Source organism: Phascolarctos cinereus, unplaced genomic scaffold (genome assembly GCF_003287225.1).
Source record: "Phascolarctos cinereus isolate Bilbo 61053 unplaced genomic scaffold, phaCin_HiC Scaffold_726;HRSCAF=1367, whole genome shotgun sequence".
NCBI classification, from domain to species: domain Eukaryota; kingdom Metazoa; phylum Chordata; class Mammalia; order Diprotodontia; family Phascolarctidae; genus Phascolarctos; species Phascolarctos cinereus.
Window position 1 is genome coordinate 383,411,895 of NW_027556098.1, and position 26,639 is coordinate 383,438,533.

The window sequence follows — 26,639 nt, forward strand, 5'->3', positions numbered from 1 at the left end:
TGGTTCTGGTTGACCAATCAGGTAGTGAAGAGGACTTTCTTTGACCTCATAGGCATTCAAAAGAGCCCATCAGCTTCATTTACCTCCCCCTTTGCTTCAGTCATTTCTAAGAAAGTTCAGTCCATTTCATTCACAGCATCCAAGGAGAGTCTAAGGCCACACTGTCCCATTGGTCCTTAGCTTTTCATTTGTTCTCTGTTATAGATAGAGGGAGTGGAAGCACTGTGACCTCATAAGTCTGAGAGGTCCAGAGGGTGCCCTGCTGTCCCAACATTCTAAGTAGGGTTTTATAGCTAGCCCAGCATCAGTGCCTTGAGGAGCAAAGGGACGCTGGACCTGGGCCAGTGGAAGCTTCTAAGGATTCATCATGGCAGTCATACCACAATTAGACATGCATTTGGTGAGACCGATGTTACACAGGAACTGAGCTAAGTGTTGGGCCTACAGCTCCAGAGCAGGGGTGGATGGGTGGATATAGGGCAGAGTATAACCCAGAGAAATTGGGGGAGGATATATACATATTTGTTTTTACTATATCTTTGAATTAAATATCCCTTGGCAGAAGCTGCCCAGTGTTAACTGGTTAAATGTAATTGAGGTGTTGGTCATAGGCCCCTACAATAGAAGGGAACACAGTCAGCACAGGCTTGAGCCAATGACATTAAAGAGACACCTCCACCCCCAGACACTGCCCTGGGACCCAGGAAACCGAGATAGTAGCCCGGCTCAGAGTGAGAGAGCCAGAATACACACGCTAAGAGTTATAGAGCGCCTTATTTTCATTTTGCTTTCTTGACACACCTCAGGAAGGAAATGTATCATCCCCATTTTACAGATGCTACCATGTCCCAGTGACAGCCCTCCAGGCATCCTCAGATCTTTCTCAAGCTACACTCTTCAACTATCCATCAGGTGGCCAAGTCTACACACTTACCTAAGCTCATACAGCTGTGTGGTCATTATCAATAACTTAATTAGAGAGTGGACCTGTGATCTCACTTTACAGGTGTAAACTCTATCCACTATATCACACTGTTTCTCATCTTCAATAATGATGGTGGTTTAAGATTTAGAAAGCACTTTCTTCCAAAGAAATAACCTTGACAAGTAGGCTCTCTTACAGATGAGGAAACTGAGGCTCAAAGAGGGAAAGCATTCTGCACAAGGACACAAAGCTGGACGGTGATGGAGTAAGGATTCAAACCCAGGTCTCTTGACATTTAGCCCAACATTCTTTCCACCAGACTTCATGAGCTTGGGATGTCTGTTCTTTTCACCACCATCTTCCTCCCCTCTCCCCTTTACCTCCCGCAGATTCACAACAGCAAATGAGGTGGGGAGACATAACAGCCACAGCTTGACAGGGAGCAGGCAGGGTGTCAGCCTTCCTTCACCACAAGGTGATCTAAAGCTGAATCTGTGCAATGTCTGAATCGGGTTTTGTTGGTATAAAGTGAACTTCCCTTGGGGCACCCAGCACATGCTATGGTGTGCCACCAAATAGGACCCCAAAACAGATACCACACGATGAGGCCTACCATCATCCTGACCACCTACCTGGTATGAGTTAGCCCGAGGGATAATGACTTCGATAACCAGGCCTCAATAGGCCAGCAGCAGTGTCTGTCTGTGTGTCTGTGTGTGTGTGTGTGTGTGTGTGTGTGTGTGTGTGTGTGTGTGTGTGTGTCTCCCCATCTCTCTCTCTCTCTCCCTCTCTCTCTCTCTCCCCCTCTCTCTCCCTATCTCTCTCATCTCTCCCTCTCCCCTCTCTCTCCCCCTCTCTCTCCCCATCTCTCTCTCTCTCCCCATCTCTCTCTCTCTCCCCATCTCTCTCTCTCCCCATCTCTCTCTCTCTCCCCATCTCTCTCTCTCTCCCCATCTCTCTCTCTCTCCCATCTCTCTCTCTCCCCATCTCTCTCTCTCTCCCCATCTCTCTCTCTCTCTCTCCACATCTCTCTCTCTCTCCCCATCTCTCTCTCTCTCTCTCCATCTCTCTCTCTCTCCATCTCTCTCTCTCTCCATCTCTCTCCATCTCTCCATCTCTCTCCATCTCTCTCTCTCTCTCCATCTCTCTCTCTCTCCATCTCTCTCTCTCTCTCTCTCTCTCTCTCTCCATCTCTCTCTCTCTCTCCATCTCTCTCTCTCTCTCTCTCTCTCTCTCTCTCTCTCTCCATCTCTCTCTCTCTCTCCATCTCTCTCTCTCTCTCTCCATCTCTCTCTCTCTCTCTCCCTCCATCTCTCTCTCTCTCTCTCCATCTCTCTCTCTCTCTCTCTCCATCTCTCTCTCTCTCCATCTCTCTCTCTCTCTCCATCTCTCTCTCTCTCTCCCCATCTCTCTCTCTCTCTCCATCTCTCTCTCTCTCTCTCTCTCTCTCTCTCTCTCCATCTCTCTCCCCCCATCTCTCTCTCATGATATCCTTCATTACTAGACTCTGCTAGTCCCCTCCCTGTTCTGGTCCCAAGGGAACCATATGATTCACTGTATAAAGTGAAATAGCCTTTTAAAGTGACTTCATGGAGAGTCTCCTAAGCAAAAGGGCTCTGACCATACTAAGGAGTGCCGGGAAATACTGGAGACCCCAGTTAGAACCTGACTTCCCATCCCCTCAAAGAGGCTATCCAACCACTATTAGGAGGGTCCAGATTCACAGCCCAGGGAAAACTAGGCTCAGATTGTAGCCAACGTGGATGAGACGATCACAAATTCATAGACTTAGAACCTTAAAGGAACCTTAAAGACTATCAAGTTTACACACACACACACACACACACACACACACACTTTGCAGATTTAAAAAAAAAAAAACTGAGGCCCAGAGATTTGCCCAAGATCACACAGGTAATAATTGGCAGAGCCAGGATTCACACTGGAGTCCTACGACTCCAACACCAGTACTCTTTCCATTATAATACTCCGCCTCTCCCCTGGTGAACAAATAACTCTACAAAGAGATCATAGAATCATAGATTAAGAGAAAAGAACTTAAATGTGTTTGAATCTGAGCCTAATTTTACAGTGAAGGAAACTGAGGCACAGAAAAGTTAAGCCCACGGCCTCACAAAGAGTGTCTGAGGTGTGATTTATACTCCATGCTCTCACTCCAAATCCAGTGGCTTTTTTGTCTATTCTGTGTGGGTAGTAGGCAGGTAGGACAGCCCAGCTTTCTGTGGCTTCTTTAAGCTGGCCCAGAAGCCCCACAGTTCCTTTCTCCTGGAAGGAAGAGCCCAGACTGGAGGGAAGCCAGTATGTCCTGAATACTAATAAGGTTAAGGGGGTGGGGAACAGAAGTGAAATGAGACTGGCTGAGTAAGTCCATCCCTCTTCTGTCAGAAGGGCACCTGTCACCACAGACAGCTGAGCAAGGATATATTAAGGAAACCTTCAAGGGAAGCTGCCTTTCACTTCTACCTTCCTGCCCTGCTTCCCCCCTCCCACTTCCTTCCCGGCCAGGTGTCATATGCATACCTCCAGCAGGAGCCAATCTTAATCAGTGCTTATAAATCTATGCATTCAGCAAACCTCCTGCCTGCCCGCTGTGAGTTCTAGCAAGGGAGGGACCCAGGCCAGGAGCTCCTTCCAATGAAGATGCTAGGAATGGAGCAAGTCCTGGCTAACAGGATGCCCACATGGCTAAGGCTTCCCATGAATCCTTGCTATAGTTCAATAGCTCCCTTTTCATAAGCCATTAAAGATTACAAGAGTTTCCTCACAACTGCCCTACAAAGTTTTACTGATGGGAAAACTGAGATTTGGGGAAGGGAAGTCATGGATCTCAGGTCCCACAACTAACAGATGATAGAATCAGGATACAAACCCAAGGTTCCTGACTCAGAGCAATATAATAGATAACCTAATTTCAAATCCTGTCTCAGACACTTACTAGCTGTGTAACCCTAAGTGACAAATCACTTAGTCTCTCTGAGATGGTTTCCTCATCTATAAAACAAAGATAATATTTGAAGGATCAAATGTGATCATGTACACAAAGAATCCCCCTCCAGGACCATTCCCCCACTTCAAGGATGGGGTCTCTAGCAGGCAGATGCCACTTTTTTTTCACGGTTCTAAAAGTAACCCTAAAGAACTGTCATTCATAAACCCCGACTAGTGTGTTTCCCCCTAGTCAGCCTCTCAGGCATGGAAAACTCACTATCTCCCAAGAGAGCCCATTATACTTTTAGATAGCTCTAATTGTTTAAAAAAAAAATCTGCACAAGGACCCAAAATCTACCACTCTACAGTATTTATCTATTGTTCCTAGCTCTATTATGCCCTCTTGGGCCAAAGAGAAATCGGATACTTCTTCCACATGACTGTCCTTCAAATACATCTGCATCACCCTCCTCCTAGGTCTTCTTCCCTCCAAGCCAAACACTCCCCAATTCCTTCAAATGATCCTCACATGGGTTCCTTCATTACCTTGGTCAATATCCTTTGTATTCTCTCCATCTTGTCAACATTCTTCCCCTTCAAAAAACCTTGCCTAGTACTGAACACAAGACTAGATATGGACTTATCAGATCAGAGTAAAGCAAGATTTTCACCTCCTTAGACCTGAACTCTGCATTTCTCAATGTAGCTAGAGTATGATGGTTTTTGTCTGTCATGTCATACTCTTATTCATGCTGAATGATTAAGTCATTAATATCCCTGGAACTCAATAACATGAACTTGCATGTGTACAATGTGTGTGTGTGTGTGTGTGTGTGTGTGTGTGTGTGTGTGTGTATCAGCCAAAGTGTAAAACCTTACCTTTCTCCCCCAACTAATGAATAAGAGATTGTCTCTGATCTTAAGGAAGCTTGCAATTTAGTAGTAACTCTAGCAAAGAAAAACTCTCCCAGGGACCAGAGGCCTCTACTCTGAGGGAGATGAGGAAAGAGATGACGTGGACGGGGAATGGTCTTGTTGGTTTGTAAAAGACGGGAAAACAGAAGTATTTCAAACCATCGGCTCCTTCTATCTTTCCACCTCCATGGGAAGGGCCTGGCCAATTGGGGGAAGGAGGTGTAATCTCCTGCAAACAAGTCAGCAACACTTCCAGCTGAATTGAAGATAAGAGGTGGTGAGATCAAAAGAGGCATGAGTTTAATAAGAAGAGAGGAGGGTCAATGTGGCATATTGGGAAGGCCAAAGTCCTGGGCTCAGGCATGACCTCACAAACACTCGAATTGCCTGCCTCATACAATTGTTTGAGGAAAGTACATTGTAAACTTAAAAGCATTTTGGGAATGAAAGTTACCAGGATGGTAACAGTCTCCCAGGAGTCCCTCAGGGCTTGTTACAGGTGATGTCAAAGGCCACCTTGGCTTGGTACTCCAAATGAAAAGCCAAGAGGCACAACGACATTCAGACAAGATCACTCAGGTCTTGGTTTTCCTCACTCAGAATAGGGGGAGGGGAGAAGGGAAGCACAGACTAATTTATTATGGCACCATTTCTTAAACTATTAAGGCAATTTGGTATTATGGAAAGGGCAGTATTTGTTGGGTCAGAGGACCTGGATTCAGAGCTAATCTCTGATGCTTCCTGTTTGTGCAATGTTGGAGGAGTCATTTAACTTCTCTGACCTCAGTCTCCCCATCAGTAAGATAAGGGGTGGGGTTAGATAGCTTCTCTCATTTCTTCCATCTGTAGACCTATGACTCCTGTGTTTTCTTCCCCATTGGAGCACAAGCTTCTTGAGGGCAGGGATTTGCTTTCCCTCTGCTGTGTCTGTTCTTCCAATGCTTAGCATAGTACATTCTTGAGAAATGCTTTCTTGGCCCTTCTGCCCCTCCAGATCTAAACCAATGATGCTACAATCTAATCCTTAGACAAACATTGCTACCTCAAAATAAGCAGCCCTATAAGAGTTGTTGAGAACACTGGATAGGTTCAGAGGACCCTGATGAGAGTTCCAGCTTGGCACTTTCTACCTGGGTGATGGTGGTCAAGTCACTTCATAGAATCTGATGTATCTGAACGAGGTAGCACAATAGAAGTGCTGGAACTGGAGTCAGGAAAGATCTGGTCTGAAATCCTGCCTCTCATACTTAGTAGCTGAATGATTCCAAGTAGACCACTTAATTTCTCCAAGCCTCAGTTTCCTCATTTGTAAAATGGAGATAAAATCCTGAATATAGTTCCTACCTTACAGTGTTATTCCACAGATTAAAGAGCTGATGAAAGGCCACATCACTTCTCCCATAGATCCGTGATGCTCTCCCATCACCCTTTCCCCATACCTGATGATCCCATGGGCATTCTGGGATCCTCCTTGTCTTCAGGACAAGGACAAGAATAGCTTGTGTGTTCCACTAGTATCCTCACTCTAGCTACTTCTTATTGTTGAGTCCTTTCAGTCATGTCCAACCCTTCATGACCCCATTTGGGGTTTTCTTGGCAAAGATACTGGAGTGGTTGGCTATTTCCTTTTCCAGCTCATTTTACACATGAAGAAACTGAAACAAACAGGGTAAAGTGACTTGCCCAGGGTTACACAGCTAGTAAGTGTCTGAGGCTAGGTTTGAACTCAAGAAGATGAGTCTTCCTGACTTCAGGCATGGTACTCTATCCCCTATGCCACCAAGCTGCCCACCTGGGCCATTATTTTCAGTCCTATGTTTCTCCTTCGACTTGATCTACACCTCTTTTCCCTCAGGGTTCCTCATTTGTGCATTGTGTCATTGAAACCTGCTCTCAATCATTACATCCCTCTCTATTACCCCTTAGATAACTCAACTTAATTTCATAGAACTTCAGACCTGGAAGGGACCCCAACAGCCATCTAGTTCAACTCATTCTCAAAAAGCAAGCCCCACTGTCTCATCTCCAACAAGCAGTCGCCCAGGCTCACCATGAAGAACTCCAACAGAGGGAACCCACTGCCTCCCACAATGGCCATCATTTAGAGAGCTCTTAATCCTAGGTAGCTTCCCCTTTTGTCAAGTTTTCCTCTTTGCAATTTCCACCCAGTTCTAAACTCTGCCACCAAAAGAACAAATCTCATCGCCCTTCACATACTTGAAAAAAATCTTCAGAACCTGCAGTGTTCCATGACTCAGGGTTATATAACCTTATTGGAAGAATATAGATGTTAAACCCTCCCCACCTACTACCTTTTTAAAGGACGAGCTTGGGGTCATTAAAAGACCTTTAGAATTTCCGAAATCAATCCAAATGGCTCAGAAAGAGCTATTTAAATATCAGCTCTTATTATTTCTGAGAGGCAGCATGATATAGTGACTAAAGGACCAGATTTAGGGTCAGAAAGACCTGATTGATACACGTATTGGCTGTGTGATCCCAGGCAAGCCACTTTTTGGTTCACCCCGGTAACTCTAAGATTATGAATTGATCATCTGTATTGATGGAGGGAGTTTCTACAATGGAAGCTCCCGATGAACTCACAAGTTCTGGGCCATAAATTAATCAAAAAGCATCTATTAAGCACCTGCTATGTGCCAGGCACTGTGAATACAGAGACAAAACTTACTAGTGCATTTCGAGGCATCTCTCATTTCCTCACCCGTAAAATGGGGACAATATCTAGATTACCTACTGCATAAGGATCAAAAGGGCAAGTGAAATATGATTGGCAAGTATTTGTGAAGTGCCTACTATATGCTGGACACTATGCTAAGTTCTGGAGATACAGATAGAGAAATGACAATCCTCTCCCTCAAGGGGCTCACATTCTACTACTATTTACAAACACTATAGCTTTTTATGAAATCCTTTTTGTCTGTGTCGATTCCTATTATCAGCTCTATAGAATCACAAATTTGTTTTTTCTTTTGAGTAGCCTTAAAGATTTAATCCAATCCCTTCATCTCCTAGGTAGGAAAAGGGAGGCCTAGGGAAAGACAAGTGACTTGCCCTGGGATCCCACACCGCCAGGTCTCTAGGACTTCCCACCAGCAGGGGCTGAACCAGGCAGCCAGCCTGGAGAAGTCACGGAGCTGCTGTTCCTTCCAAACACAAAGTAAACCACTCCCTCCCAATCCTTGTTATTAATGTAAATAATATTTGAGCAAAGGAAAGTTTGTTCCCCAGTTCCCCCCTCTCCAAGAGGCATCTGGGGGATTTTGGAGCTAGTGTCCAAGTCAAAGGGGGACAATAACCCATTGCCTCTCATTAAAACTCCAATAATGTCGGGATGATTGCAGCTTTGATAAGCACACTACTGTGCAGCTGAGGTCAACCGCATTAGGAAAATGTAATTAGACTAATAAATTCTTGGCAATCTTTTTTTTCCCTTGCTCCAGGAAGGAGCTGCTTTGCCAGGCCTCGTTAATTGTAGAGCATCTTGGATCTTGGGTACCACTATGGTTGGGAAGGCTTCTCATGGAATCTGAGAGCTGAAGGGGACCACATAGACCATCTAGCCCAATCTACACCCAAAAGGAATCTCCATAGTAGCATACCTGACAAGTGGTCATTCATTTTCTACTTAATGAGTCCCAACATGGGGATACCCACCATCCATGGTAGCCCTTCCATTTAGGGACAGCTCTCAACATTAAGAAGCCTTTCCTGACATCAAACCCAAACTTTCCTCCCTCATTGCTCTTGGTTCTGCCTTCTGTATCCAAACAGAACAAATCTCATCTCCCAAATACCTGAAGACAGTTGTCTTCACCTCTTCATTGCACCCTGCCCCCCTTACCCCAAAATTTCTCATCTCCAGGCTAAACGTTTTCATTTCTTCCAACCAATCCTCATGATATGAGCTCAAAGTCTTTCCCCATTTCTGTTGCCCTCCTCAGAAAGCTTTCCACTTTATTAATTCTTTCTTAAACTACGGTGCTCAGCAGCTCCTGGTTACCTGGTTGTGTACGAGGAAGAAGCTACCTGACGACTTCATTTTGTTGCCCAGAATAATAATAAAAGCAATAATGATAATAATAATAATCTGACAAAGGGGTAAGCCCTTAATACATGCTTTAGCTGTCTGCCAGGTTCTGTGCTAAGCACTAAGATACAAATACAAGCAAACAAGACACTATCTACCCTCAGTGAGCTTACATTCTAATTAGGGAAGGTACTTACTCAGAAGAAAGGTCAAGAGAAGTCCAAAGAAGAGGTCAGCAGGGAGTGAAGTGAGCATGGCTGAGGATCCTTGGGACATGGCAGCCCCAGATAAGAAATCACCTATCAGAAGGTGGGGGAGAGTTTAGGGTGGAGATTGTTCCAGGGTGAGAAGGAGGTTAGTGATGAAGTGGAGAAGAATGCATAGTGCTTTGTTTCCCAAGCATTTTAAATGCATTTTCTCATTTAAACTCCCAAGGTAACCCTAGATAAACTCCCTAGCAATTAAAGCCGTCCCCAAGTGGAAAGAGATGCCTGGTTTTTTGAGTTTAAAAATCATTTACCCTCAAGATGGACAAATGAAGGAGGAAGTGCTAGGTGATAGCACCCCCATTTTAAAGATAAGGAAAATGGAGACTAAGCTAAGCTTAAATGACTTACTAAGAGTGACACAATTAGTCATTGTTAGAGGCAAGATTTGAACCTAGATGCTTCCCACTCTTAGACCAACATTCTTTTGGGGGGGAAGAAAAATCAAGCCTGACACTTAGTTTAATACTTCATAAATGTTGGTGTATTGAATCTTCTACAGGTAGAGAAAGCATAGGGTATGAGAGAAGGCTTCCTCTCATCCAAGTCATACATATAGTCCAGTACAGAACAGAAGGAGACAATTCACTATAATTACACCAGCCCTTCCAGAACAAAGAACACTATTAATAGGCAGTCTGGTGGCACAGAGGATAGAGCACTGGAGTCAAGAAGACCTGTGTTCAAGTCCAACCTCAGAGATTCCTTGCATGACTCTGGGCAAGTCAACCTCTACCTCAGTTTCCTCATTTGTAAAATGGAGATAATAATACTACCTCACAGGAGTGTTATAAGAATCCAAAAGAGATATCTGTAAAATACTTTTAAAACTTTAAAGCATTATATAAATGCTAATTATTGTCATTATTATTATTAGGCTATTTGGAAGGACATGGGCACTCCTGTGAAAATTTTATGAAAAGATTTCTATTGGCATGGCTGGAGGCAGGAGGTGGGCTCAATTGGTAGAAGAGTAGTAATTAGAGCCAGAGGACCTGGATCTTGAATGGTCCATATGACCTCAAATGAGTCATTTTACTTCTCTGGGCCTCAGTTTCCTCAAATGTAAAGTGAGGTAGTTGAACCAGATAATCCCCAAAGTACTTTCCAGGTCAATACCCATAAGACTACCTCCTTCCCATATAGGTCCAACCAGCCCCATCAGATACTATGCCACATTTCACTGTAGGGACAACAGGAGAACATGGATTTGCATGCAGCTTTAAATAAATCAGTGCCTCATTTGCATACATTTCCTAATGGTACAAAGGCCACCATTGTTCCTGGGGCAGCTTACCCACCCATGAGCAGCAATTAATAAGTACGTGGCACTGGTGCAAGCAGAGATGGCTGGTCTCTTCTCCACCAAGGTTGGTCACCTTGACGATGGGTTACAAGAACTGGTTTGGAAACAGGGCCTAGAGTTAGAAAGACTAGAATTCAAATCCAACCTCAAATACTTACTTGAACCCTCACAGCCAGACAAACAGGCAAATGTATGCAAATGAGGCACTGATTTATTTAAAGCTGCATGCAAATCCATGTCCCTGAATTTGTCTTGGCGGAGAATATTCTGGTCACCTTATTTTGAACAAACAACATGGCACAGACTTAGCATCCTCCTCAGAGCTAAATCTTGTGGTCCCTTTCTCTTTAGCCCTGAAAGAATTCAAAGGACTCTTTGGGATCAGGGGATCTTGAGCTGGGAAGGACTTTTAGAGATCATCTAAGTCATCCGTCACATTTTGCAGATGAGGAAACTGAGCTCTAGAGAAGGGGAGTGACCTGTCCAGTATCACACAAGTAAGTAGCAAAGCTAGGGTTCCCACCTAGGTCCTCTGACTCCTGAATCCAGTGCCCAGCTCCACTCCAGACCAAGCAAGCTAAAAAGTTCCATGTCTTTCTCTACCCATTAATCCACTCCTGCCTACTGACAGCTCAGTGTCACAGTCAATAGAGAACTGGGCCTGGAGTCAGGAAGACTTGAGTTCAAATCTAGCTTCAGGCACTTACTGCCTGAGTGACCCTGATGGATCATTTGGCCTCAGTCCCTCTTCTATACAATGGTAAGGCTGGACTAGGTGTAAAGCCTGGAAGGTCCCTTACTGCTCTAAACCTATGATAATAACTTCTTAATTAGTCTTCCTGTCTCAAGTTCTCCCCCCCTCTAGTCCAGCTTTCACACATCTGCCAATGCGATTTTCCAAAACCACTAGTCTGACCACATCACTCCTCTGCTCAATAAACTCCCACAGCTCCCAATTACTTCAAGAGTAAAATGCATCACGTCCTGAATCGACATTTAAAGCCTTAGTGACCTGACTCCAACCTACCTTTTCACCCTTTGTATAATTAGCCTCCCCTGTGCACTCTTTGGTCCAGGCAAACTGGCTTTCTCGCTGTTCTTCACATTCCAGCTCAGATCAGTCGCCACCTCCTACATAAGGTTTTTTCTGGTCTTCTAGCCACTAATGCCTCCCCTCCAAAATAACCTTTCATGTATTTTGCTTGTACTTTAAATGCATGTCTCCCATGTTTGAATGTAAGCTCCTTGAGGGCAGGAATGGTTTCCAGTTCCATCTTTTTCTCTGTCACTTCTAACACAGTGTCTGGCACATAGTATGTACTTGTTCATTAAGAAAACTACCTCTATACAGCAATTTTAGGTTTGCAGAACACCTTCTATATAATCTTCAAGGACACACAGCTAATGAGCAGCAGCGTCAGTCCCCAATTTCGTGTCCTTTGCCCCCAGCCCAGTACACTTTCCACTAAGCCACACTGCATCTCCCTGTGTCCATCTCTTTTTCCCATTCTACCACACTAACAACTGACATTTACATAGCACTTTAAAGTCTGCTTTATATACACAATCCAATGTGATTCCCCCTGCTCCCAGTAGTCTTGCCAGAAACCATCCCCATTTTTACAAATGGGGAAACTGAGGCAGAGAGAGACACTAAGTGACTTGCCCAGTGTCACACAGCTAGTGTAGAGATTTGAACACAAGTCTTCCTGACTGCAGGTCCAACATTCTATCCACCACTCTTCATTGACCTTCTTTCACGACATAGCATATAGACTCTGCTTCTAGAGACTCTGCCTACTCCTCCAACAAAAAAAAGACTGGAGGTAGGGGCCTCTAGGTGGCACAACGGATAGATCACTGGCCCTGGAGTCAGGAGGACCCGAGTTCAAATCCAGTCTCAGACCAGACATTTGACACTCACCAGCTGTGTGACCTTGGGAAGGTCACTTAAATCCAAATATCTTGCAAAAAACAAACAAAAAAAAAATAAATAAAAAAGACTGGGGGTTGAGACCAGATGGATTCACAGGTGAATTCTACCAAATATTTTAAGAACCATTAATTCCAATACTATATAAACTATTTGGAAAATAGGGAAAGAAGGATTTCACAGATATGGTGCTAATACCTAAACCAGGAAGAACAAAAACAGAGAAAGAAAACTATAGACCAATTTCCCTAATGAATGCTGATGCAAAAATTTCTAATAAAATACTAGCAAAGAGATTGTAGTAACATATCACAAAGATCATATACTGTGATCAGGTGGGATTTATACGAGGAATGCAGGTTCAATCATCAGTATTTTTACAAATTACCAAAAAAGTCCAGCAGGAACTGATAGAAAAAGAAATTCCATCTAAAATAACTGCAGACAATATAGAATACTTGGGAATCTAGCTGCCAAGACAAACCAGGAACTAAGTTAATGAAATTACAAAATACCTTTCACACAAATAAAGTCAAATCTAAACAATCAGAGAAATATTAATTACCCATTGGTAGGCTTAGCCAATATAATAAAAATGACAATTCTTCCTAAGTTAATTTACTTTTTCAGCGCCATACCAATCAAACTACCAAAAAAATATTTTTTAGAGCTAGAAAAAAAAAAAAAATTCATCTGGAAAAAGAAAACGAAAGAATTTTTGTCAAAAATATCAATGGAATCAAAAAAAAAGTGAAGGTAGAGTAGTGGTACCAGGTCTCAAACTGTATTATAAAGTGAAAACTATTTGGTACTGGCTAAGAAATAGAGTGGTAGATTATCAGAATAGAGTGGGTACACTATACATGGTAGTACATGACCATTGTAATTTACTGTTTGATAAACACAAAGATCCAAGCTTTGGGGACAAGAAGTCACTATTTGAAAAAAGTTGTTGGGAAAACCAGGAAACAGAAACTTGGTATAGACCAACATCTCACTCCTTATACCAAGATAAAGACAAAATGGGGACATGATTAAGATATGAAGGGTGATAACAGAAGCAAATTAGGGGAGCATGGAATATCTTACCTGCCAGATCTCTGGAACCAAAAGGACATTGTACATAGCAACAGCGACCTTGTGCAATGATCAACTGTGAATGATTTAGCTATTCTCAGTAATACAATGATTCAAGATAATTCCAAAGGACTCATAATGAAAAAATGCAATCTACCTCCAGAAAAAGAACTGATGGAGTCCGAATGAAGATTGAAGCATACTTTTTCTTTGCTTTTTTATTTTTCTTGAGTTTTTTGTCTGTTTTCTTTTATAACATAGCTAATATGAAAATGCTTTTCATGACATGTGTATGCACATGTATAATCTATGTCAAATTGCTTGCCTTCTCAAGGCAGGAGGAGAGGATGAAGGGAGAAAGTTTGGAACTCAATTTTCTAAAAGAATATTAAAAATTGTTTTTATATGTAATTGGGAAAAAATAAAAACAAACAAACAAAAAAAAGACCTGGGGTTGTAGCTTGGAATTTTACTCTCATCCTTCTATTATTAACCTGGCTTCTTAAAGGACCATAGAAGGAGCCCTATATGTCATCTAATCCAACAGTCTCATTTTATAGAGGAAGAAAACGGGCCCAGAGAGGAAGTCACTTGCCCAAGGTCACATAAATAATACAGCAGAGATCTGAACCAAGGGGCTTTTGACTCATGATCCTGATACCCTAGATTGAGGTGGTTGTTATGGTGATGAAGTTGTCAAGAAGGCTTTGGGATGGCTGCAGATGATGAATACTGAAAAATGAAGGAAATAGGTACACTGCATCTGGAAGCATCAGGGGAAGGCAGGATGGGGTGGGGTGGGGAGGCAGCAGGGAAACAGTATTAGAGCTGAAGCTAAATACAGCAAGATCTACTGTGAATCCAGGAAAATGGGGGTAAAGGCAGCACAGGACAGGGAAGACTCAAGGACATGTCCTTATGGCTAAGGGACATCAAGAACAACTTTCTCTTTGCTAAGCCTGTTTCCTCATCTCTAGAACAGGCATTTGGGCTGCATGAGCTCCAAGGTCCCTTCCAAATATTTTCCACAAACTTATGATGAGGCATAGCCTTGCCTGAAGGCAGGAAACTGGATAAAATGGGGAGAATACATAGAGTACCTACCTTCCAGAGTTATTGTGAGCATCCAATGAGTTCACATAGGTAAAACTTAGCCAACTTTCAATAGCTAAATAAATGTTAATCATTAGAGCCTTCCCCAAGGCTCCAAAGACCTGACGGTTCTATAATAACAGAAATAATAATCTATAATAATAGAAATAATAATAATGGTTCTATAAAAACGGAAATAAGCTACTAGTTATTTGGGTAGGAAAGATTTGTAGGATCCATCTAAGACTCCAACCCCCTGCTCTGTTCTGGGGGAGATAACTTGTTCAGCATTGGAGTGAGCTTCAGGACAGAGCCCCTCACCCTCACTGCCCCACCCGCCTCTGAAGGTCTATATATAGGGAGAATATATCAAGCATGCCTTGATCAGCCTATAACCAGCCAAGCCCCAGAATTCTACTCACCTACGCCTTGACTATTAGGTAAGAAGTAGGGAAGGAAGAGAGGAAGGCTATATTAAGTCCCTACTACATGCGAGGTACTGTGCTGAGCATTTTACAAATATTAACTCATTTGATCCTCACAACAAGCCTGGGAAATAAGTGCTGTTATTATCACCATTTTATAGTTAATGACTTGCCCAAGGACCCACAGATAAAAAGCATCATAGGTAGAATTTGAACTCAGGTCTTCCTGACTCTAGATTCAGTTCTCTAGTCACCATGACCTAGGTCTCTTTGAGGTGGGTAGGGTACCCAAGAAGGATCTTACCATCTGCCCTGTATACTCCAGCATCCTCCCTACTTTGGCTAAGGATAAAGCTTCCTTCCCTGGCCACTACTCTCCAATACTCACCCACATCAGATCCATCCCTCCACGTCCTCACCTTACTCTACCATGTAAGGCACACTTCTACTGTGCCATCTGAAACCCCTGTTCTATTATTAACATAATTTACTTTATATTAGATCTATGCCCTCTCTCTGGGAATTTCTTTGTATGTCTTTTAAATTTAGTTTTCTATGTTCAACACATATAGGGAATTAATACAATTTATTTAATACATATAGGGAATTAATACAAATATTTAATATGAAGAACCATTCACCCAATGGCTTAATAGTCAAAGAATACAAACAACCAGGTCTCAAAAGAATTGCAAACTATTAACATCTGCTTCTAATCACTAATAAAAGAATAATCCTGAGGTTTTCACCTCACACCCAGCAAAATGAGAAAGATAACCCCCCAAAAATGAAAATAATCGATGTTGGAGGATTTGTGCGAACACAGGCCCACTCAAACTGTTGGTGGATCTGTGAACTGGTCCAGCCATTCAGGAAAGCAATTTGAATTTATGATAAGAAATTCACTAAAATGTCTACAACCTTTAGTCCAGAATTCCCAATGCCAGGCATATGTTTCAAAAAGAAGTCAATGATAGAACCGTCCCATATCCACCCAAATATTTATAGTAACATTTTTCCTAATAGTAAAGAACTAGGAGGGAAAAAGTAGATGTTCATCGTTGAGAAAACAGCTTAACAAACTGTGGTACATTAACACAACAAAATATTACTGTGCCAAAAGACACACTGACCATGGATATAGAGAAGCATCAGAAGACTCATATGAATTGATGCAAAAAAGATGGCAGAATTGAGAAAACACCAATGACTGCAATACTACAGCTAGAAAGAACAAAGTAAAGAAAATCACAATGTGAGGAGCGCAGTGTTATGGTGACGGTCAAGTGTGACCTGTAGAAGGAAAGAAGAACCTCCTTTACTTTCTTTGCAGAAGTAGGAGGAAACAATACAGATACAAAACATTGCCTACAATGGTTGATTTGGTTAATGTATTGGTTAATTGGTTTTTCTCCCTTCAACTACTCTTCCCTTTCTACATATCTCTTTCTTCTTTTACTAATTTTTTTGTAAAGGGAATGGTTCCCTTGGGAAAGGATAAAGCAGGGGACTCTAAGCCTATAGTTCACAGACCCTTTGCTCTGTTGATGGATTTCAGGGATTCTGTGAACTTGGATGAGGAAAAAAATTCATTTTCACTTATCTCTCACTGAAATTTAGCATTTCCTTCAATTATTTAAAAACATTCTTTTGAGGAGAGGTCCTAAACTTCATACAAATTGCCAGAAGGGTCCACAACACTCCAAAAATGTTAAGAATCCCTGACCTGTCAGTTGCTTCTGACTCTATGACCCTGTAGACCATAGCGTGCCAATACTGTCCATGGGGTTTCATTGGCAAAGATACTGGAATGGTTTGCCATTTCCTTCTTCAGAGGCAAACAGGGTTAAGTGACTTGCCCAGGGCCACAAAGCTAGTAAGTGTCTGAAGCCAGATTTGAACTCGAGTCTTCCTCACTCCAGACACAGTGCTTTATACACAGAGCCATCTGGGATCTACATTTAAGAGATGAGTCTCATCCAGAGTAGAGCCAGCACTCTGACTCCAAACTCAGTACTCATACCACTGAAAAAATCCAAGCTCATCTCCTCCAAGCCCAGGGGTAGCAAGGCAGGACAGGGTTCACCCGAGCCCTGACTTGCTACTCCCTACTCAGTTAGACTCAGTCCAGCTCACCAAATGAGCACGGCCATATGTCAGCTGGGCAGGCACAATGGGCAGTCTTAGCCCATCAGGACCCATTAATGGGACCAGGCTATGCCAACACCCACCCCTTGTGATGCGGAGTTAATTAGACTCAGGTTGGGTTATTGCTTCATAAATGCATGATCCATCATCCAAATATGCCAGATCTTTAGAGCAGCTGGAGAAATCGACCAGTCCAGTGAGACAAAAATGGCCTGGGAACTCACCTCAATCTTAAAGAGCCTTTCCTTTGCACACTGCTCCCTGGATACCCTAGGCTTGAGGCAGACATATGGAAGTAAGCTCGAGATTCCAAGAATGCAGATGGCTGAGCTCATGGAGAGTGGTGGGGGGACTGGGGCCACTTAGCATCATGTCTTTCCACCCTAACGTGAACCAGGACATTTAGTTGTCCTATGACTTACTAGTTCCTTCTACTTTCCTGGGTCTCAGTTTCCTTATCTGTAAAATGGGGATAAAACTGATCATACCTACATCTTAAGGCTGTGAGAATTGAGTTGGATGTTGAGAGATGCAAAATAGTCTAGCAGCAGTAGTCAGATGGGGTAGACTTAAGGTCCCTTTGTAGCTCTAAATCCTGGGAAAGAAAAATATGTAGCTACGATGCTTTAACAGCTGATGCCTACATGGCCCTTTATAGTTTGTAAAGCACTATATGTTTGTATATTATATATGTGTGTGTGTGTGTGTGTATCATTTATATATACATGTGTAGATTATTATATACACGTGTGTTATTTATATATACATGCATGCTATGTATATTAAAGCATGTGCTATGCATGTGTACATTGTGCGTGTATGTATAAGTGTACATGTACATTTGTATGCATGTATGTGTGTATGCACATACCTTTCATATATACACATGTGCATGTGTGAATACACACATATTATACATGCACACGCTGTGTATGTGTGTGTATATATGTATATATGTATGTGTGTGTATATACACACATACACACACACACACACACACACACACACACTTATTTGAGCTTTAAGGTTTCTGAGGCAATTTCTTCTTCACAATCATGTGAAGTAAGTCTTACAAAATAGCATCCCCATTGTCCAGATAAGGAAACTGAAACCCAGAACTGAGGCAAGCTGACCATAGTTCTGTACCTGGGCAGTTTGGGACCTACAATCATAGATTTGAAACTGAACTCACCCTTGGGAATTTTCTAGTCCAACCCCTCATTTCACAGATGAGGAAATTGGGCCCCAAGACTAGTCAGTGACTTTCCCCAGATTATATAGTAGCATTGAGGGCCAAATCTGAGATTTGAACCCAGACCTTCTGACTCCCACCCCAGTCTTCTTTCTCATCATGAAACGCTTCAGCTCTGAGATTCAAACTCAAGTTGCTTTTACTCAGATTAATGCCCATTTCCACCAGGCTCTGTTATCACTCTTCAAAAGAGTCCAATGAATGTCAAACATCCTTAATGTCCATGAGGTCAGCAATTGGATTAGGCCAGGCTCCAGGAAGAGAAGGTCTCTGGCCACAGCCCCAGGAGGGAAATAGCATCCCCATGGTGAACTCTACACTGGCTTTCTAATCTAACAGGCCAGTTCACAGCAATGATCATTAATTCCAACAGCAGCTTAGCTTCTGTGTACAGAGCACAGAAAGACAGTGAAGGAAAAAGTGCAGTTAAAATATGATCCCCACCTTCATGAAGCTCACATTCCAGAAGGGGAATAAACCTACAATGCATGGCACATAGTAGGTGCCTCATATTTGCAGAACTGAGTTGTTGTGGGAAGACAAACATACACAGTGAAGTAAGCAGATTCAGGAGACATACATACATTGATCACAATAACACAAGTGGAGAAAAATGCTAACACACTTGCTCACGCACGCGCGTATGCACGCGCACGCACACGCACACACGCGCACACACACACACACACACACACACACACACACACAGAGTCAGATTCAATTGACAGACTGCTAAAGTCCTTTCCCACCCCCTTCTTTTTTAAAAGGTATGGCTTGATGAGGGAGGGCAATGGATTCGTCTATTTAGAAATAAAGGATGTGAAAATAAGAGCAATATATTTTTAATTGACTTGTGAATCCTTCTGCAACTGAATACATAGATCTCTCTGGCCTCAGTTTCTTCATCTGTAAAATGGGGGGCTGGGGGAAGGGTAGTGTATTGAACTAGATGACCTATAAAAGTCCTTCCAGCTCTAAGTCTTAATTCATGAGCAAGATTAAAAAATAGAGAGAGAAATAACTATGATTTCTATTACATAAGTACATTAGAGAAAGGCAAACTCCCTTCTCTGAAGATTCATTGCCAACTGGAAAAATCAGGGAAGACTTCCTGAAGAGAGCCTAGGAATTGGGCTTCCTCAGGAGTTACAGAACAATATCTCCTAACAAGAATTCAATTAAAGAAACATTTATTAAACACCTACTATGCTCAAGGAACCATATTAGGTAATAGGAACGTAGACAGAAATGAACAGTTCCTGACCCTAAGAGTTGTGGCAGGGGGAGAAGGAGGGAAGGGGGGAGGGGGAAAAGAAGGGAGGGAAGAACAGGAGGGAGGGGGGAGGAGGAGGAACCATACCAAATACAGCTAGGAAACAAATAATGAGATCAAACAGGTATACTAATAACTAAGGAGAAATCATAAAAGGCTTCTTAGAGGAGGCGACACCAATTTTTTGGCACAGATACTTGATTTCTCTGTTGTAAAGAGTCTCCATGTGCACCAATAATAAACAAGTCCCAATTCTTCAGTGTTTTGCAGCTTACAAAATATTTTCATCAAGACTACCCCATCAGGGAGCCAGTACATGTATTATCCCCATTTCACAGATGAGGAAATGGAGGCCGAGAAGGAGACTGATTTACCTAGATCACATTGCTAGTAACTATCTGAGGCAATTCTCCCCTGATGCTCCCTTCCACCACACTACCATTTCATGTAGACACAGTAACCCCTAGAGATCTCCGCACACTAGTGGTACCAATAGTCCTCCCCACCCCCTCCCACAATAAAACGAATTCCTTCCCAAACACGAAACACTGATCTGTCTATACCAGCTCAGCTGAACAGATACAGCCATGATCGAGTTATTTGCTCCAGCTGGGGGTCTCTAAAGATTTATGACCACCAATAATTCTGGATCTCTGGCCCTCTGCTGGCTTCACATAAACCCTGACGCCCCTACTCAACCCCTCTTCCTAACAAAGGAGGTTCAAAGCAGTCGGTATAAGAGCCTCCCCCCCAGACTCGTTGGGCCAGCTGAAGGCATACATGGTCAGGAGCATGTTTCTCCTGGGTTCAGACTGCCATGAAGCGGGGTTGGAGTCAGGCACAGAGAATTCTGGGAAATACCTGCAAACTGATCCTTAATCTATGATGAAGGTGTCACATAGAACCTTCTTGGGTCTAAGACCTTCAGTTCCCCTATAGGTGGGTGAGAGTGAGAGGTAGGGGAACAAGAACAAAAAAAAAAATCTGTGACTTCACTAGCATTGGTATCAGTAACAGTGATGCTCAGTGAGGAACTCCCACTACCAACACAGGTCTGTCTAGAATACAACTGCTAATTTTGAGCAGTAATCTTGGGTACAGAGAGGTTAAGTAATTTGTCTAAGGTCACACAGTCAGCATCTGTCAGATGTGAGTCTGACCTCCCGAGGTCTTCCCGGCTCTGAGGTTAGCTATCTACCACACAGGCTGCCTCTCATCAAATCTCAGGATTCCTGTGTAACATAACTTTCTGGAGTGCTTTTAATTAGGGTTTCTTAACAATAACCCTGTTAGGCAGAACTACATGAATTATCCCTATCTTGCACAATAGGAAACAGACTCAGAGAAAAAGGACTCGTCCATGATCATGAAGCTCCTATGGGAACACAACAGGAAAAACTGAAGTCTTCCCTATACAAGTCCAGTGTTCTCACCGCTAAACCCTACTGGGTCTCCAAGGTCCAAATCCAAGCTGATTTCTTCCAGGCAGTTTCCCTTGATACCCCTGGGCTGATGGGTTCTCTTACAACCCCTTACTCTTTCTCCCACTCAGATAACTCATAATAATAGCCAGCATCACTTTAGCATTTCAAAGTTGGCTTTTTTTTTTTGGAAGCAATCGGAGTTAAGTGACTTGCCCAGGGTCACACAGCTTGGAAGTGTCTGTGACTGGATTTGAACTCAGGTCCTCCTGACTCCAGGGCTGGTACTCTAACCACTATGGCACTCCCTAGCTGCCCCCAAAGCACTTTAAAGATGTTATCTCGATTGATCCTCAAAACAACCTTGGGAGTTGGGTGCTATTATTATCATCTCCATTTTACAGATGAAGAAACTGAGGTTCATAGTGGTTAAATGACTTGTCTAGCAGTCACACAGCTGGTAAGTGTCTCAGGTAGGATGAGAACTCAGGTTTTCCTGACTCTGGGTCCAGCACTCTACTCACATGCTCTCCCTCCCTCTCCTCTCCTCTTCCCCCCCCCCTTTTCCTGACTCTCCCTTCTTCACCTTACCCAGGTCACTTAGTTAATATCTGAGGCAGGATTCAAACCCAGGCCCAAGTCCTATAGTTTATCCACCATGCCTCTCATATATTTACAGAAAGTTCTTCCTCCCCAGAAATCCCATGAGATATACAGTAAAAGCATCACTATCCCCTTTTATGGATAAGAGGACTGAGGCTCAGAGAGGGAAAAAAATCAAGTGGGGACTCTATTTCACAACTTTATAGCAAACTGCTTCTTCCAAATAAAAATAATTTGTGGCCCAGCTCATCATATCCAAAACAATGATTCTAAAGTACGTGAGCACAATTTGCTCTTTCCAGTAGAATAAACATAGCCCTTAATCTTGTTTACAAACTGATTTTGCTCAACAGATCAATAGCTTCATTGTGGTATGCCTCAGCCGGGCCAGCTCATCATGAACCCCAAAAGGAGCTGGGGATGAAATAATGGGCAAACTGGATTTGCCAAGTCCTACCTATGGAACTCTGAAGAACCAAATCACATAGGGATAGCAGACCCTCTACAGGGAGGGGTTGTACTGGGGATGGGAGCAGCTAAATTTCAAGCCAAATGAAAAGGCCAGTTAGTGTCATGGCTTATTAAATTCAGGCCATCATATCCTGCAAGAGATGTGTGGTATACATGTGAAATTACAATAATTACTCTCTTTGAGTGTTAGGTCTATGAACTTTGACTGGTCTAAGAAATGGAGGGTGAGCTTTTACATCCTAAAAACCTTTGGGTTGGCAGCCTTGCCTACAAAAGCAGGGAAAAGAGAATCTAATGATCAGGTTCAATAGACTCCTCAAATTAGTTCTTTTTGGAAACCAGGGCTCAGCTGCTACACAAAATTAAATTAAAGAGAAGATGGCCAGCCTGGCAAAGGGAAACCAGCTACCCCATGGAAATAAGAAGGCATCTCAGGCTTCCTGAGAGCCTTTCATGTCATCATCTGCAAACACCCAGCTAATTATGGTAAACTGGGCTCCCCCCGCAACGCCAGAGAGAACAGCTGCATGAGAAAAAGAAAGAATAGGCTTGGCAGAAGCAAGGATGGGGCCAAAAGGAGCAGGGAAGGGCATCAGGTCCCTCGGGGTCATGGATGAGAGGAAGGCAGAAGAGGAGAGGGCAGAGGGGGGAAATCACATGATACTTCAATGGTTCCACGATCTCATTGTCCCAGGTTCCCACTGGCCGCCTCCATGGGTGACAACTTCCATGCCCTCTCAATGGGAAAGACTCTTGTTCATGACTTTAAGAAATCATTCCTAGAGTATCTCCCCCCTGAAAGCCTCCTTCAGGATCTTTTAATATTTCATAGCTAACAATGCAGGATTGAGGATGGCCATCTGCTACCCTTAATGCTCACTCCATGTTCTTTTGGCAGATTGAAGCATATGGCCAGCCATGACTTGTGCACAAGAAGTGATACAGAGACATCGTTGAAGGACAGTCACATTGACACAGGGCTTCATGAATTACAAGAGCACACTTTGTGTGCCTTTACGTGTTAGATCTTCACATCTGGGAGGTGGATAGTAAAAGGGTTATGGGTTTGGTTTGGAGTCTTGGGGTTCTTTTTAGATTTCTTATTTCATCGGTCTTGGTGAGTAAAACTCCCTCTAACAAAGTAAATCACCACCTGCTCGGCAACGAATAGTTATAAGACAGTTGCCTTGGAGGCACTGAAAGGTGAAATAACTTACCCAGGGTCACATAGTCTGTATGAGTCAGAGGCAGCCCTTGAACCCTGGTCTTCTTAGCTCCAAGGTCAGCTTTCTGTCAACCATAATGCTGCCTCTCAGTACAAAGACCAAGAGTGCTGAATTATGAAGGGCCAAGTTCAAATCTCATCTTAGATACTAGCTGAATGACAGTGGGCAAGTTATATCATCTTCATCACCATTAGCATTTGCAAAGCACTTTAAAATGCCTCATTTTATCCTCACAGCAATCTTGGGAAAGTAGAAGCTATTATTAACCTCATTTTATAAATAAGGCAACAGAGAGAGGTTAAGTGACTCATCCATGGTCACATAGCTAGCAAGTATCTGAGGCAGGATTTGAACTCAGATCTTCTTGACATCACGTCCAGTGCTCTAGTAACCCAGGGAAAGTTGTTTCACTTCCCCGTGCCTCAGCTTCCTCATCTGTACAATGGAAATAACAATAGCTCCCAACTCGAGGGGTTATTGTTCAACTCAGCTAACTCATATAAAAGACTTTGCAAACCTCGAGCTGTGCAAATGGTAGCCGTTATCTACTGTACCACTGGGATGCCTATTTAACTTCTCTCAGCCTTGGTTTCCTCATCTGTAAAATGAAGATAATGTTAGTACTTACCTCCCAGGGCTGTGATGAGGATCAGATAACTTACATAAAGTGTTTTGTAAACCTTAAAACACCATAGAAATGCTAGCTATTTTTATCTAGTTTATAAATGAGGGAACTGAGTATCAGAGAAGACTTTGTCCAAGGTCACACAAGGGTTGTACTTAAATCCAGCTCTTCCAGCTCTTCTGTTGTTCATGCTTATCCACTGCACTATCTCTTACATGTGCACCCTTACCTCTACACCTTTGCTCATGCCGTTTCTCCTTCCTGGGACATTTATTTCTCTTTCTCTTAGCTCAATTGCTTTGTTTTTATTCAGTCATATTCAATTCTTCATGACCCTATTGGGGGTTTTCTTGGCAAAGATACTAGAATAGTGCGCCATTTCCTTCTCCAGCTCATTTTACAGATGAGGAAACTGAGGCAAGGAGGGTTAAGTGACCTGCCCAAGGTCACAGTTAGTAAGTGTCTGAAGCTGGATTTGATTCAGCCCAGTGCTCTATCCACTACCCCACCTAACTACCCAGCTATATTGTACATTCAAGTCCTATTTCAGGAGCTACCACCACCTATAAGAAGTTTCCCTTGATTACTCCAGCTCACCATGACCTTACTCTTGAAATTCCTAGAATATGAATTGTCTATACCAGAGCTGTCAGACACACAACACTCCCCAGCAGCCTGAACTAGATTAAAGTGTAATTAGAAAATATTTGGCAAAATAATTAAAAATACAATAAAACATAGATAATGTTAATGTGTGGTTTTCTAAGTGAATATGTGGCCCACAGGGACCCTTAATGTAGACCTCTATTGGAGTTTGACAAAACTGGTCCATACCACTTTTACCCAGTGCCTGGTAATGTTAAGGGAGGGGAGAAAGGAGATGGGAAACAAGAGTCAGAACACTTAAGCTCAAAAGTCTGGACTCTCACCCTCCTACCTTGATGTTATTCTCAAAGATCACCAATAAAGAATCCTGCTAAACCTACTAGTCTTTTCTCAATCCTCACACTATTTTACACTTGTGGCCATCTCCTCCTTGAAATTCTTCTCCAGGTTTCTCTGACGCACCAGCACAGTTTCCTCCTACCTCTGGGTTCATCCGTTCTGATGGGCTTTCCTCGAGGCTCAATTCCTAACACTCTGCTCTTCTCCTTATATTCTATTTTTCCCCAAAGCAATACTATCTTAGAGCTTTAAATCTCTCCACTGGAGACTCAATAAAGTAGTTCCTCCCAAACTTTGCAAGGATTCACACAAACGTGAACTGAGAAATTAGCTCATATGTAGAGTTCTGCATTGAGTCTAATACTAAATTTTAGCTAAGATACAGTCTCTGACCTTGAGGGACTTATAATCTAGTAAGGGTTCCCACTAGGCTATTTATTTGTGTTTATAGAAATAGCTATAATATAAAATGCATCACAGAAGAGATGTGCCAAGTGCCCTGGGCAATCCTAAAGGGAAGATACAGGAAATCAAGAAAACTTTCTCATAAAGGCAGCATCCGAAGCAACTGTGAAGGATGGATAAGAACTTAAGGTAGAAGGAATAAAGGCACAGGGGACAGCAAGTAGTCCAGTGTGTGAACAATAGAGTAGATGGAATAGAGAAATCGAGCTAATGTTGGAAAGGTAGGGAGGCACAAAGCTGTACAGGTTGCTGAATGACAAATTAAGAAATACGAAATAGACGCAGTAGGCAGCAAAGAACCATTAAAAGGCTTTGATCAGACGAGCGATATGTCCAGCTCTGTAGATAAGGAAAAATATTTAGGCAGCAAGGAGGAAGGGACAGCATCTCAAATTTATCTTCACTTCAATTTGGAAGTACCCTTATGAGTCATCTAGTCCAACCCCTGACTTATATAAAAAGAAATCAGCTATCTATTAACTGTTAGCTTCTTGAGGGCAGGGATTGTCTTTTGCTTCCTTTTGTATCTCCAGCACTTAGCACAGTGCCTGCCACGTAGTAGATACTTAATAAATGCTTATTGGTTGACTGATTGATTACATCTCTCCTCCTGAACAAAAGCAATCTAGCATAAGACCTCATCAAATTTGGAGTCAGTGCAGTGGATAGAGCACTGGCTCTGAAGTCAGGAGGACCTGGGTTCAAATCTGGCCTCAAACCAAATACTTGACACTTACTAGCTGTGTGACCCTTAGGCAAGTCACTTACCCCCAATTGCCTTAATAATAATAATAATAATAATAATAATAATAATAATAATAATAATGATTTGGAGTCAGGAGACTCCTCATAGAAGTCCTGGGAAGCAAGTAGGGACAAGGCTTTATTGTGCTGGTTTTATAGATTAGGAAAGGGAGGCTCAGAAGTCAAGTGACTTGCCTAGGACCCCATATCTGAGGAAGTGTTTGGAGCTAGGATTCGAACCCATTATTTTCCACCATCGTGCCTTTGCATAGGCTGTGCCTCATGCTTGGAATGCCTTCCTACTCCTTCTTCAGCATTACCTTCAGAATCACTTGTCTCCAAAAACAAAACAAAACACCCTCTGCTCCAGAATTGGTTTCTTCACGAAACCTTTCTCGATGCCCTCAAATGCAGTGCTCTCCTTCCCCAAACCATATATTTACATTTATGTATGTATATGTGATCTCCCATAAAATATTAACTCCTCGAAAATAGGAAGGGTTTTTTTGTCTTTTTATCTTCTCATGGCA

The 26,639-nt window shown here is 42.7% G+C and overlaps 1 long non-coding RNA gene across 1 annotated transcript; it reads left to right on the forward strand.

Moving 5' to 3' along the window:
• Positions 1-288: 288 nt before the first annotated feature.
• LOC110197888 (uncharacterized) lies at positions 289-23,154 on the forward strand. The gene is made up of 3 exons (XR_002321586.2): positions 289-400; positions 22,447-22,590; positions 23,003-23,154. It is a non-coding gene; the product is annotated as an uncharacterized LOC110197888 (long non-coding RNA).
• The last annotated feature ends 3,485 nt before the right edge of the window (positions 23,155-26,639 follow it).